The sequence below is a fragment of the Cetorhinus maximus genome, chromosome 23 (genome assembly GCF_964194155.1).
Source record: "Cetorhinus maximus chromosome 23, sCetMax3.hap1.1, whole genome shotgun sequence".
NCBI lineage: Eukaryota > Metazoa > Chordata > Chondrichthyes > Lamniformes > Cetorhinidae > Cetorhinus > Cetorhinus maximus.
In genome coordinates, this window is record NC_135901.1 from 27,669,297 (window position 1) to 27,684,030 (window position 14,734).

At 43.8% G+C, this 14,734-nt stretch overlaps 3 protein-coding genes and 1 pseudogene across 7 annotated transcripts in view; 3 read left to right on the forward strand and 1 right to left on the reverse strand.

Annotated features, from left to right (window-relative positions):
• LOC144697248 (uncharacterized) overlaps positions 1–14,734 on the forward strand; it is a 420,900-nt gene that overhangs the window by 205,971 nt on the left and 200,195 nt on the right. The gene's annotated exons all lie outside the window — the stretch shown is intronic.
• LOC144697079 (uncharacterized) overlaps positions 1–14,734 on the forward strand; it is a 280,076-nt gene that overhangs the window by 156,085 nt on the left and 109,257 nt on the right. The gene's annotated exons all lie outside the window — the stretch shown is intronic.
• LOC144696908 (uncharacterized) overlaps positions 1–14,734 on the forward strand; it is a 75,566-nt gene that overhangs the window by 52,986 nt on the left and 7,846 nt on the right. The gene's annotated exons all lie outside the window — the stretch shown is intronic.
• Positions 1–14,734, reverse strand: part of LOC144697407 (uncharacterized) — a 456,361-nt pseudogene that overhangs the window by 49,989 nt on the left and 391,638 nt on the right. The gene's annotated exons all lie outside the window — the stretch shown is intronic.

Below are 14,734 nucleotides of genomic sequence, written 5' to 3' on the forward strand. Positions count from 1 at the left end.
ATATCAGCCTTTATTGCAAGGGAGACGGAGTATAAAAGTAGGGAAGTCTTACTGCAGCTGCACAGGATATCAGTGAGACCACACCTAGAGTACTGTGTGCAGTTCTGGCCTCCTTCTTTAAGAGGGTATATACTTCCATTGGAAGCAGTTCAGAGAAGGTTTACTAGGCTGACTGGCGTACTCTACAGAGAGTCGGCATGGACTCAAGTTCCGAATGGACTCAATAATAATAACTCTATAACTGGAAATATATAACGTAGTTACATTGCTATATTATAAGACTAGAAATAATAATAAATGTATTTAATTCTAGAACCATCAACAATATGTCTAATATGTACCATAAAACAACACTAGACATATCTATGTCCAATACTAATTTATTGTTCCTTTAAATGTCAGCCATCTCCTGGGGAAACCATCCCTTTAATTGTGAACATTAGGAAAGAGACCATCCTTTTAGCCAGACAAATAAATGTGTCAAGCTGAGGGAGCAAAGGATATCAATGTCTTTAAGAGAGAGAGAGAGAGAGACCTGGGCCAACCTTTCCAGAGTCTGCACCCTCCCTGGATTCACTTCCTTTCCCTTCAGTTCCTGTAAGTCAACAATTTCCCCCCCAGAATGAGAAAAGAAATGGAAAGGGGGAGAAAAGAAAGTGTTTTACTCACAGATGTTGGACACAGGGGGAAGTTTTAATCTGTGAAGCTCAATCTTCATTCATACAAAGCCCGCGGTCTAATTGGCTGGAGGACCAGAGTCCTTCCGGTCCTCCAATTCTCCCCATTGGTCAATCTCCCGCATAAAGACAATGGGGCAGCGGAAGCCTTCCTGGACGCGGGAGACCCTCTGACCCCCATGGTGAGTTGAGCGTCAGGCCAAACGCCATTCCCCGTACATGCGCAGTTTTCCCCTTTCCCTTGGACATGCGCAGTCCCGGGCCTCCCACTCCCGCGGCGGATAGAGCGGTTTCTCCAACGCAGCGGATTGTGGGAGCTGCGGCCGCCATTACTCATCCGGAGCCCAGTCTTCAAACTCCTGGGACTAGGATGGAAAGTGGGGGTCGGGGGCGCAGTGACCCCGCCCTGACACAAAGCACATGTGGGTAGTCACTGGATTTGATTGTGACGCCCCCTTAGCAAAACAGTTTGTTAACTTCAGGTGAAAAGATTTAGACACCTGGGTGACATATTGGGGAGGGCAACAGGTGAGTGTGAAACTGAACCCAAGAGTCAGCACTTTCAGAGGAGGAGAACTGGGGGAAAGCAGGAGGAGGATAGTAGGATGAATTAGTATTTCAATCAATAGAGAGGAATAAGTGTGTGGAGCAGAGATTCATAGTTTGAATGGGAGAAGGATGTTTGTTGAAAACCAGGATTGTCAGTTCTGAATTTCGATCCTGTCGTTAGAGTGATTTTTTTGTAAACTCCCCTTACAGTGTATTGGAGAGGGAGGATTTAGAGACAGGAAACTCAAAACAGATAATATATCAAAATCTGACAGTCACTCGATTCATCGGTTTCTGAATATCATTGGTTTTTGAACCTAGAAAGAGAAATAGTTCAATCTTCTGTCTGTTGGAAAAGATTTCAATGATCCATGGTTGGTGTCATGTCAAGGCTTAAACTGATCATCCAACTGGACACATCCGTTACAGAGAAACCATGGAAATATTGGGACAGTGCAAAGGGATTCTGATCCCCATCTGAGTTGAATACGTGTTCACACTCAGGAACAGCCATTCACCTGCTCCAGGTGGGAAGTGGTTTACAGGTTCTATCAGCTGACTCACCCATCAGCGACTTCACACTGAGGAGAAGCCATTCGTTTGCTCACTGTGTGGAAAGGGGTTCATTCAGTTAGCCCACCTGCTGACAGAACAGCACAGTCACACAGGAGAGTGTCTGTTCACCTGCTCCGAATGTGGGAAGAGATTCACTTGGTCATCCAATCATGAACCATATTCATTCTAACAGTAGCTCAGTTGGTCTATGTCGGTGTTTATGCTCCAGATGAACTTATTACAGTTCTCCTTCATTCACCCCTGTCAGCAGAACCTTCTATTCCTTTTTCCCTCAAGCGTTCACCTCGTCTCTCTTCAAAGGACCTATCTTATTTACCACAATCACTCCCAGTGGTAGCGAGTTCCACATTCTCACCACTCTCAGAGCAAAGAAAGTTTCCTTCTGAATTCTCTATTGAATTTATCAGTGAGAAAATCAGAATCAGAGAATTGTTTTGGTGCAGGAAGAGGCCATTTGGCCCATCGTGTCTGTACCGTCTCTCCGAAAGAACGTTATGATAATGGCGCAGTGGTAATGTCGCTGGACTAGTAATCTAGAGACTCACACTAATTTTCTGGGGACAGGGGTTCGAATCCCATCACTGGTGGGATTTGAATTCAGTTAATAAATCTGGAATATAAAACTAGATTCAGTAATAGTGACTATGAAACTATCATCGATTGTTGCAAAAACCCATCTGGTTCACTGATGTTCTTCAGTGAAGGAAATCTGCCATCCTTACCTGGTCTGGCCTGTGACCTTAGGCCCACAGCAATGTGGTTGATTCTTAACTACCCTCTGAAATGACCTAGCAAAGCAATTAGGGGGAGTGGGCAATAAATGCTGGGCTTGCCAGTGTCACCCAAATACTGTGATTTTTTTTTTTGAAAAGCTTAATGCCTTTTCCCTGTACTCCTGCTTCTGTTCAAATAATCATCTAATGCCCTCTTGAATGTCTCGTTTGAACCTGCCTCCACCACACTTCCAGACAGTGCATTCCAGACCTGTACCACTCATTGTGTGAAAAAGGTTTTTTCTCACATCACATTTGCTTCTTTTGCAAATCACTTTCAATCTGTGCCCTCTTGTTCTCGATCCTTTTATGAGCAGGAACAGTTTCTCCCTATCTACTCTGTCCAGAACCCTCATGACACTCCTCATTAACACCTCAATCAAATCTCTTCTTAGCTTTCTCCGCTCCAAGGAGAACAGTCCCAACTTCACCAATCTATCTTCATAACTGAAGTTTCTCATCCCTGGAACCATCCTTGTAAACCTCTTCTGTACCCTCTCCAATGTGTTCACATCTTTCCAAAAGTGTGGTGCAAGTGTGGTGTCACACAATACAGTGACGGCCTGATCTTTATGGTCCCCAGTTCTGGTCTCCACAAACAACTGAAAACATTTTCCTGACATCAACCCATCACACCCCTTCACAATCTTAAAGACCTCTATCAGGACACCCCCTCCTCCTTGGTTGGAGGCCCATTTCCCAGTCAGTCTTCCAGCACCTTCCTGTCTCTCTGTTAGTGCAACGCCCATGGCAGTTTCCCAACTGGGGTGCAGGCCCCATTATTCTCAGTTAAATTGAGCCCTCAGCTCCGTCACCTGGTTGTCATTGACACCAGCAATAGAGAGACAGGAAGATGTCCGAAGTTCAATTGGGAAGTTGAAACTTGTGACTTTAAACCAACATTTCAACATTTGTCCATCAAATAGTTGCTTTTTGCCCGGGGTTTTTATTATTAGCTTTAGGCACTAAAGGCAATGGGTGGGGGATTTTAACAAATAACTTTCCCTTTCTAACTTTGCATTGTCTATAATGTCAGCCATGGCTCAGTGGATCACACTCTCGCATCTGGGATCAGAAGGTTGTTGGTTCAAGTCCCAGTCCAGGGACCTGAGGACAAAAGTTGTATCCAACATTCTGAGTGCCAGCACTGAGGGAGTGCTGCACTGTCAGATGAAATGCTAACCCAAGGGCCCTGCCTGCTGCTTCGGGTGGACTTAGAACTTCCCGGGGCCACTATTTCAAAGTTGAGCGTGGGGAGTTATCCCCAGTGTCCTGGCCGATTTTTATCAATTAACAACACTAAGAATAGATTATCTGGTCAGTGTCACATTGCTGTTTGTGGGATCTTGCTGTGTGTAAATCTGCCACGTTTCCCACATTACAACAGTGACTGCACTTTGAAAATACCTCATTGGCTGTAAAGCACTTTAGGACATTGTGTGGTCGTGAAAGACGCTATATAAATGCAATTATTAAAAGTTAAGATTGATATTATCTGATCTTGTTCTCTGTTACATAATTGATTTCAGTCACCCCAACTTGCTATTTGATGAATTAACTTCGATTTAGACAAGACTTTAACCAATTAAGGCAAAGCCAGAATTGTCTGGATAGTAAATTTAAAAAGAAGTTTATTAAAAGAAAAATGCTTACTTAACTTTAAGACATTGATTATACAACTTCATGCAGGTGGTCAGTCTGTAGAAGCGTAAACCTCTCTGGCTCCTTCTTTGACAGTAATTCTTGTGGAACTCGCCCTCGGGAGTCTGGCTCCTTCTTTGACAGTAATTTCCTTGGAACTCGGCCTCGGGAGTCTTCAGTACTTGGCTAGCAAGGAAGACCTTGAGAACCTCTACTTTTATCCCCAAAGTAACCATTACCTCACGTCAGAGTTGGGCCTGTTGTAACATGACAATTGATCAGTTTGGTTACTAGATTAATTTAATTGATTCCCCAATTACTTATACCACCTTCTCTCATTATCTTAGACAAGAATACAACAGAACTGTTTCATACTATGCCTTTATCTTATTCTATACCATCCCTTATTCATAGAGGTTCAAACTTTGAGGCTAACCAGAGCTTGAAGGTCTCTCTTGCCAGTACATTTATCTTCCATTGCACATTCTTTACATACACAGCAATTAAGCTTTTACATTCTTACAGCAAATAAAACTCTGTCTTTACTATAACTACTGATTCATTATTGATTCATTAATTGTAACTCAATTAAGGCTCACTACTTATTCAATCATCTGTTCCTGGCTGGTAGTTATTTAAAACAGTAATTGCAGAAGAGACATGTCGAAGCTTTTCATCTTGCACTCATCAGAGCATTTGCAAGACTGCCAAGTGCAAAGGGAACAACAATTAATACTTCATGAGAAGAGAGGGTTGATTGGTTGGCGAAATGGGCTTTGACTGGTAGAGGCATTGACAGGGAGAATGCACCATTGAACTGATGACTGATAGTCAACTGCCAAGGGTTGTTTAAATTCAAACCAGGCAGGTTGACTCTGATTGGTCAAGGCATTGCCATGGCGAATGAACCAGAGTATGGCTGTTGCCTATTTTATTCAGTTGAAACAGGTGAATGTGTGTACATGTTCTTCCTGTCTGCAAAAAAGAGGGCTCTGCCCTCTACGTATTAATATACGTAGTTTTTAGAACACATAAGTGCACTACACTGCGAGCTTGACTGATAATCCTAAATTAGTTGTCAGCATTTTTTAGCAAATGTTGTCCAATCGCGGAATCACATCTAATGTTGCTTACTGTGCTTTGTGTTTTACGGAACTCAGTATCAACTAATCAAGGGGTTGATTACTTAATAATTAGATGTTTCATAACTGGCTTTTAATCCAAGATTAATAAATAGTTAAGGAAGAAAAGTTACAGACTGTGAAACATGCAAGAAGCCATATGTTAAATTAAGATGGCTTCCTTGACCTTGTTACTCATAACTATGAATATGATATGAAAGTGATTGAGTTTTAAAACAAAATTTGACTTCGCAGGCCTACCTACAGTTTCTTACATTACAGCAGTGACTCCACTTCAAAGGCACTGCATCAGATTTAAAATGCTTCGGTGGTCTTGTGCTAGCGAGAGGTGCTATAGAAGTGCAATTTTTTCCAGTTGTCCACAAATATGATACGTGTCACTCAGTCCCCTCATCAAAATCATAAAATTAAAGCCTTGTAATTACTAATGGAAATAACATGTCTTTGAAACGTTTTTATATACTCTGTGAAAATCCACACACACTATATCCTGAATGATTTGTTTGAAAACACAGCGAGTTGTCGTGATTTGGAATGCACTGCCTGAAAACAGTGCGAGAAGCAGTTTTGACTGTATCTTTCAAAAGGGAACTGGACAGAATCTTGAAAGGAAAAGAAAATTGCAGGGCAATGGGTATAATTGAGTATTTATTTCAAAGGGGCAGGACTGGCCTCCTTCTGTGTTTATCAGATGCGTGTACATTTCATGCGGGTGGTAATGACCTGGAACCCACTTCCTATGAGGGTGGTAGAAGCAGAGATGAGGGAATAGTTTCGAAAGGAAGCTGGATGACTATTTGAGGGAGATAGACCTACAGAGTTATGGGGAAAGAGCAGGGCAATGAGACTGACTGGTTTGCTCTACAGGGAGCCTTCTGCAGTCAGGAACATGATGGTCCCGTGTCCAACCTAATGACTCTATGATCTAAAGAGAGAAATTTCAGCTGCTCCAGTCTCTCCAATTAACTGAAGTCCATCATCCCTGGTTCCATTCTCATAAATCCTCTCTCCAGCCCTGAAACTCAATGGAACAGAGACAAAGGTATTTATTTTAGATCTACCTGCAGTGGTAGGAAAAACACTATTTAATCTCCAGGATAAAATAAATGTCCTTCATCAGCTTTTGTGGATCATTTCAGTGGAAATGTGCACTCCCAGGCTCAAAGAGCATCAGCCACTGGAAGCAAAGTCGTGAGACTGGCCAGTCCAGCAGAAAGAAACCCTCCAACCCTCCCACTTCACCAAGTGTCAGAATGAACATGGTTCAGTCCTGGATGTGATTAACAGCAGCAATAACAGCAGAATCCAAACCCTGGAATCACTTGTGAACTCGCTGGTGTCTCAGCAGGTTGGATGACTGAGTGAATCCCTTCCCACACTCAGAGCAGGTGAACAGCCTCTCCCTGGTGTGTCAGCAGGTTTCATGAATCACAGAATCCCTTCCCACACTCAGAGCAGGTGAATAGCGTCTCCCCACTGTGAGCTCGCTGGTGTCTCAGCAGGCTCGATAAATAAGCAAATCCCTTCCCACACATGGAGCAGGTGAATGGCCTCTCCCCAGTGTGAACTCACTGGTGTCTCAGCAGGGTGGATGAATCCTTGAATTGCTTCCCACAATCAGAGCTGGTGAACGGCCTCTCCTCAGTGAACTCACTGGTGCATCTGCAATTTGGACAACTGAATGAATCCTTTCCCACACTCAGAGCAGGTGAATGGCCTCTCACTGGTGTGGACCTGCTGGTGTTCCCACAGGTTGGATGACCTTCTAAATCTCTTTGTGCAGTGAGGGCAGCTGAATGGTCTCTCCTCAGTGTGAATACGCTGGTGAAACATCAGTTCCTGAGAACTTTTGAAGCCACTCCCACTGTCAGGGCATTTAACGGGTTTCTCATTGGTGTGAGTAATATGGTGCCTCAGCAGCTGGATGACTCAGTGAACCGTTTCCCACATACGGAGCAGGTGAACAGACTCTCCCCGGTGTTAACTCGCTGGTGTCTCAGCAGGTGGGATGACCGAGTGAATCCCTTCCCTCACTCGGAGCAAGTGAACGGTCTCTCCCTGGTGTGAACTCGCTGGTGTGTCTGCAAGTGGAATGACTGAGTAAATCCCTTCCCACACACAGGGCAGGTGAACAGCCGATCCCCAGTGTGACTGCGTTGATGAATTTCCAGCTTTGATGGGGATATGAATCCCTTCCCACAGTCTCCACATGTCCACTGTTTCTCCATGCTGCAGGTGTCCTTGGGTCTCTTCAGGTTCATGATCAACTGAGTGGTTCACACACAGAGCATGTGTACAGCCCCTCCCGCTGCAGTAAATGGGATGCTTTTTCAGGATGCGTAACTGGTTAAAGCTCCTTCCAAAGTCAGTACACTGGAACACTCTCATTCGGGTGTGTGTGTCTCAGTGCTTTTCCAATAACACTGATTTTAAACCTTCTGAAGCTGACAGAACAGGCAAACATTTCTCCTTCTAGTTTTAAAGGCCATTAATATTCAGCTCCCGATGAATTGACCGACTCGGTCAGATCTTGATGGGAAGTTTGGTTTGAGATTTCTGTCTGCAAATCTTCCCCTTCCATATCATATAAAAGAAGTTTACAAAAGTCTTCATTGTCAGTACAAGATAGAAATTCAGAACAGACAATTCTAGTTTCTATGGAACATTCTTTCCTCTCTCATTGACCAAAAGCTGTAAATCTCTGTCCCACACACTCTCCCTCCATTCTCACTCTGCTGTACCTAATACACACCCTCCCAATTCTCCTGAAGGTGCCGATTCATGCTGATCAACAGATCCACACATAGTGGTTCTTGTGCAGGACACAGAAGCCTGAAAATCTTTGCGCAGGCCGCTAGACCTAGAACTCATTGATTGGTGGAAGCGGAGACAATCAGCGGTTTCAAAATGAACTTGAAGGAATTAAATCTGCAGGGGAACAGGGATATAGATAGGGAACAGGACTGACTGGATTGCTCTACAGAGAGTGGACAAGGACTTGAATTGCCAAATGGATTCCTTCAGTGCTGTAATGATTCTATGACTGGAAATATGTAACATAGCTGCAGTGCTATATTACAGGGCTAGAAATAATAATAAATATAATTTATTAGAGAAGCAGAAATAGAACATTTAATATGTACCATAAAACAACACTAGACATATCTCTGTCCTATATTATTTTACTGTCCCCCTTAAATGTCAGCCATCTCCTGGGGAAACCACCCCTATAATTGTGAACATGAGGAAAGAGACCATCCTTTCAGACAGAAATAAATGTGTCAAGCTGAGGGAGCAAAGGATGTCAATGTCTTTAAGAGAGAGAGAGAGACCTGGGCCAACCTTTCCAGAGTCTGCACCCTCCCTGGATTCACTTCCTTTCCCTTCAGTTCCTGCAAGTCAAGAATTTCCCCCCAGAATGAGAAAAGAAATGGAAAGGGGGAAACATTGATTTCCTCACAGATGTTGCCCAGAGGAGGAAATTTTAGTCTGAAGCTCATTGTCCAACTTACGCATTGTGACGTCAACAATGGAACCTGCCTGAATCAGCCAATAGGAATCACTCTGCTCCACGGCGACGACCTCAGGTTCCAGTTTGACGGCCACGCGCGCGTACAAAGGGAGCCCCGCCCCCACCCATTGTTCCCCCTCCCCCTCCAACTCCTCGAGCCAAGGTTTCCAGGCAACCAGCTGACGGCTCCGGCCAGGGCGAGAAGCCGCACGGTGAACTCGGGAGGGGAAGCTGCGCATGTGCTGGGGTTAGCTCGCCCCCTTCCCATTATGCTGAGGGGTTGACCAATGGGAAGAGTTGGAGGAACAGAAGTCTTTCTGTTCCTCCAGCCAATCAGAGTGCGAGGTTTGTGCGAATGAAGATTGAGCTGCACACACTCTAAAAATTCCTCCTGTGTCCAACATCTGTGAGTAAAACACTTTCTTTTCTCCCCCTTTCCATTTCTTTTCTCATTCTGGGGGCAAATTGTTGACTTGCAGGAACTGAAGGGAAAGGAAGTGAATCCAGGGAGGGTGCAGACTCTGGAAAGGTTGGCCCAGGTCTCTCTCTCTCTCTTAAAGACATTGACACCCTTTGCTCCCTCAGCTTGACACATTTATTTGGCTGGATGAAAGGACCACCTTTTCTCATGTTCACAATTAAAGGGGTAGTTTCCCCAGGAGATGGCTGACATTTAAGGGGACAGTAAATTAATATTGGACAAAGATATGTCTAGTGCTATATGGTACATATTAGCTATGTCATTGATGGTTCTGTAATAATGTGTATTATTATTTCTAGTCTTGTAATATGGTATTGTAACTACGTTATATGTTGCCGGTCATAGAGTCATTATGACACAGGAGGAATCCATTTAGCAGCTCGAGTAGATGCCGACTCTCTGTGGAGCAATTCAGTCAGTCCCATTCCCCCTCTATATCCCTGTTCCCCTGCAAGTTTATTCCCTTCAATCTCATTCTGAAATCAATGACACTCTCCACTTCCACCACCCTCATAGGGCATCACCACTGGCTGTCGAAATAGATTTTTCCCTCACAGCTCCATTTATCTCTAATTATGTAATAAAGTACTATGTATTACACACATTTTAGTGCAGTACTATTGGGTGCATATTAGATACTGCAGAGTGAGAATTGAGAGGAAGTGTGTGGGATCAAGATGTACAGTTTTTACGGAGCGAGTGCACCATAGAAACTAGAATTGTCTGTTCTGAATTTCTATCCTGTACTGGCAGTGATGACTTTTGTAATCTCCTTTTACAGGATATTAGAAGGGAAGGATTTGCAGACAGAAATCTCAAACCAATCATCACATCAAGATCTGACACTTGATTCATTGGACCTGAGTATCACCGGCCTTTGAATCTGGAAGGAGAAATGTTTGTCTGTTCTTTTTGTTTCAAGAGATTTTAAATATCAGTGTGATTGGAAAAGTACCGAGACACACACACCTGAGTGAGAGTGTTCCAATGCACTGACTGTGGAACGAGCTTTAGCCAGTTACACAGCCTGAAAAAATACCACACCATTCACAGTGAGGAGAGACCGTGCATGTGTTCTGTGTGAGGACGAGGTTTCAACTGATCACTGAACCTGGAGAGACTCAAGGACACCCGCACCATGGAGAAACCATGGAAATGTGGGGACTGTGGGAAGGAATTCAAATACCCATCTCACCTGGAAATTCATTGGCGCAGTCACAGTGGGGGAGGCCGTTCATCTGCTTTGTTTGTGGGAAGCGATTCAGTCGGTTATCATCCTTGGAGTCACACCAGCAAGTTCACACCGGGGAGAGGCCGTTCACCTGCTCTGAGTGCTGGAAGGGATTCACTGATTCATCCAACCTACTGACACACAAGCGAGTTCACACCTGGGAGAGGCCGTTCACCTGCTCTGAGTGCGGGAAGGGATTCGCTCAGTTATCCCACCTGCGGGTACACCAGCAAGTTCACACTGGGGAGAGACCATTTACCTGCTCCGAGTATGGGAAAGGATTTATTCATTCATCCCACCTGCAGACACACAAACGAGTTCACACCGGGGAGAGGACGATCTTCTGTTCTGAATGTGGGAGGTGATTCAGTAATTCTTCTGACCTCCAAAAACACAAGCGTATTCATACCGGGGAGAGGCCGTTCACCTGCTCTGAGTGTGGGAAGGGATTCACTCAGTCATCCCACCTGCAGCGACACCAAGTTCACAAGTGATTACAGGAGTTGGTTTCTGCTGTTATTGCTGCTGTTAATCACATCCAGAACTGAACCATGTTCATTCTGACACTTGGTGAAGTGGGAGGGTCTGAGGGCTTCTTTCTGCTGGACTGGCCGGTCTCATGACTTTGCTTCCAGTGGCTGATGCTCTTTGAGTCTGGGAGTACACATTTCCACTGAAATGATCCACAAAAGCTGATGAAAATAGATTTGTTTTATCCTGGATAGTAAATAGTGATTATTCCTACCACTACAGGTAGATCTGAAATAGATATAGAGAGTGCAGGTAAAACTCAGCAGGTCTGGCAGCATCTTTGGAGAGAGCAACAGAGTTAACTTTTCTAGTCCAATGTGACTCTTCCTCAGAACTTCAGAGAGGGAGAAATGTGATGGGTTGGATGCTGTTGAGAAATGGGGGAGGGTCAGGTAGAGCAAAAGGGAAAGTCAGGGATTGGATAGAGTGCAGGCGAGATTAAATAACAAAAATGTCATGGAACTAAAGGAAAAGGGAGAGGTAATGGTTGCAGTAAAGAAACAAAGCATTGGTCCAGAGTAAGTGTTAATGGCAGAATAAAGGACAGCTCTGTTTGAAAGCAAAAACATGAAAACAAGATGCAGACTGGCACTTGGCAAAAAAAAAGATCAAAACAGAGAACAGAGTTAACGGTCTGAAGTTGTTGAACTCAATATTGAGCCCAGAAGGCTGTAAAGTGCCTCATCGGAGGATGAGATGCTGTTCGTCCAGCTTGTGTTGGGCTTCTCGGGAACATTGCAGCAGGCCGAGGACAGAAATGTGAGCATGAGAGCAAGGTGGTGAATTATAATGGCAGCAACTGGAAGGTCAGGGTCATGCTTGTGGACTGAGCGGAGGTGTTCCACAAAGAGGGCAGCAAACAGGGGACAGATGAATTAAAGAGAAACCATTTGGGTCAAGAACATTGTGCACATCCTTTTACTTTGTTTGTCTTTGATCCTCAAGTAATTTTCTGTTTTCTTTTAACCATGTCCTGTTTCATGAATAAACTTTTATCAATAAAAGTATTTCGTTTTTCTGGACTTTTCATGATTAGCTTCTTGTGCTTCAGGGAAAGTAGGTGAGTGGGGTTGGCAGGCTCTTTAACAAAAAGTGAGTCCCTCTAAGTTAATTGGCAAAGGAGCCAGAGGGGAAGATGAGATTTTATTTTTTGACACAGCAAGTTGTTTTGATCTGTCTGAAAGCAGATTCAATAGTATCTTTCCAAAGGGTAAATACTCGAAAAGGAAGAATTTGCAGGGTTCTGGGGAAAGAGCAGAGCAGTTGGATGAATCAGAGAGTCCTTTCAAAGAGATGGCAGGGGCACAATGGGCCGAATGGACTCCTTCTGCAGCCTGTGAATCTGAGATTCCTGCTTTTGTGCAGATTAAAAGGGACAGATTTCACTTCAGCCTCTTCCCTGTATCTGTATTTAAAAAGACGGGTTTCTGTTCAGCTCTGAGTGACCAATATAACAATGTCTCCACTCCTCTATATTTCAACATCAAACAAAGCCTTGCATGGCCGATTGTAGTCAACAGCCTTCCTGTAGCTCTCTCAAGAAAGTGTTTGACTGCTTAACAATAGCAACATCCCCTGAAAATAATTCAGACACCACAACAGAAACAACCTGCATTCATATAGCACCTTTAAACATCCCAGGAAGCTTCACAGGTGCGATTACCAAACAGAAGATGACACAGAGCCACATAAAGAGATATTAGCTCAGGTGACCAGTAGCTTAGTCAGAGAGGTAGGTTTCAAGGAATGTCCTAAAGGTGCAAAAAAATCAAAGGGCAGAGAGATTTAGGGAGGGAATTCCAGAGCATGGGGCCCAAGTAGTTGAAGACACGGCCTCCAGTGGCTGTTGAATAGAAACTGGGGATAATGAAGAGGCCAGAATTAGTGGAGCACAGATATCTCGGAGGGTTGTAGGGATGGAGAAGATTACAGAGATGGGGATAGTGTGTGAGACCACGTGGTGATTTGAAAAAAAGGAGGCCGTGGAGGGATTTGAAAAGAATGGGCCAGAATTTAGCTTAATTCAAAATCCCATTTACTTTTACAGAGGTAAAATCGGGCCAAGGAGAAGAAGTTTAAAATGGTGGCATTGCTTGAGTGGGAACTAATGTCGATCAGTGAGCACAGGGGGTGATAGGTGAATGGGACTGAGTGTGAGTTGGGAGATGGGCAGCAGAGTTTCTCTATTGAAGAAAACTGGTCCAGTTCTGTACATTTCCCATCACACCACTTATGTCTAAGATCAAGCTGACATCATCACATTCCATTGGGATTGCGTAATCTGCTGATGTCATCACGTTCTATTGTGATGATATCATAAGATGACATCAGCTTGTTTGTGATGCCACAATCAGCTGACACCAGACTATAGACTTCATTGGGAGTGTGGGATTAGCTGATGGCTGCACATTGCTTTCTCATTGTGCAGTGAGCAGTATTATTCGTTTGTAAACAGAATTTTTAACGACATGTATAGAATTGATCTTCAGATCTGGAAAATGATCTGGATCTCGAACATTTACCACTAAAATTAACTAATTTGGTAATGCAAATGTATGTGACTTTTTTGATGACAGTTTGTTATCATTGTTTACAATAAATTGTTAGAGATGAAACAAATCATTCCTTCACCTAATCTCCCAATGTTAACAAACACTTTTAAAAATTTGAGTATTTCTGAAAAATGAGACATGCTATTGAAGCTTTTTGTCTCGCACTCATCAGGACAGATGCAAGAATACTGGGTCTATACTCGATGGAGTTTAGAAGGATGAGGGGGGATCTGATTGAAACTTACAGGATACTGAAAGGCCTGGATAGAGTGGACATGGGGAAGATGTTTCCATTAGTAGGATATACTAGGACCCGAGGGCACAGCCTCAGAGTAAAGGGAAGACCTTTTAGAACAGAGATGAGGAGAAACTTCTTTAGCCAGAGAGTGGTGAATCTATGGAATTCATTGCCACAGAAGGCTGTGGAGGCCAGGTCATTGAGTGTATTTAAGACCGAGATAGATAGGTTCTTGATTGGCAAGGGGATCAAAGGTTATGGGGAGAAAGCGGGAGAATGGGGTTGAGAAACTTATCAGCCATGATTGAATGGCGGAGTGGACTCAATGGGCCGAATGGCCTAATTTCTGCTCCTATGTCTTATGGTCTAATACCAAATGTCAAAGGGAGCAACAATTTATACTGACTGAGAAACAAGGTGTTGATTAGTTGACACATAGACTCTGATTGGTTGAGGGGTTGCCATGGGGAATGCACCAGGGAATAATTGTCCACCAAGCTTTTGTTTAATTGACAAGGTGAAATGCCTGGACAAAATCCTTTCGCCTGCAGAGGACTGGGCTCTGTGAACGAATACAAAAGATTCCAGGATCTGGATGTGGTCCACATCTTCACCAAATGTAGTAATTTCTTCCTTGGGCCAGACCATATTTGTGTACCACACTTATTCAAGTACATTCTTTAGTTTGTGAGATGAATTACAGACAGACAAACAGAGATGAAAACATGCGCTATACCTGAAAAGCAAATAAAAACATGTTTATTAAGAGTTGCCATCTGCACATCCAACAACCGGCTCTGAAAGCTCTGCTCACATTTTGACAGCTGTGACA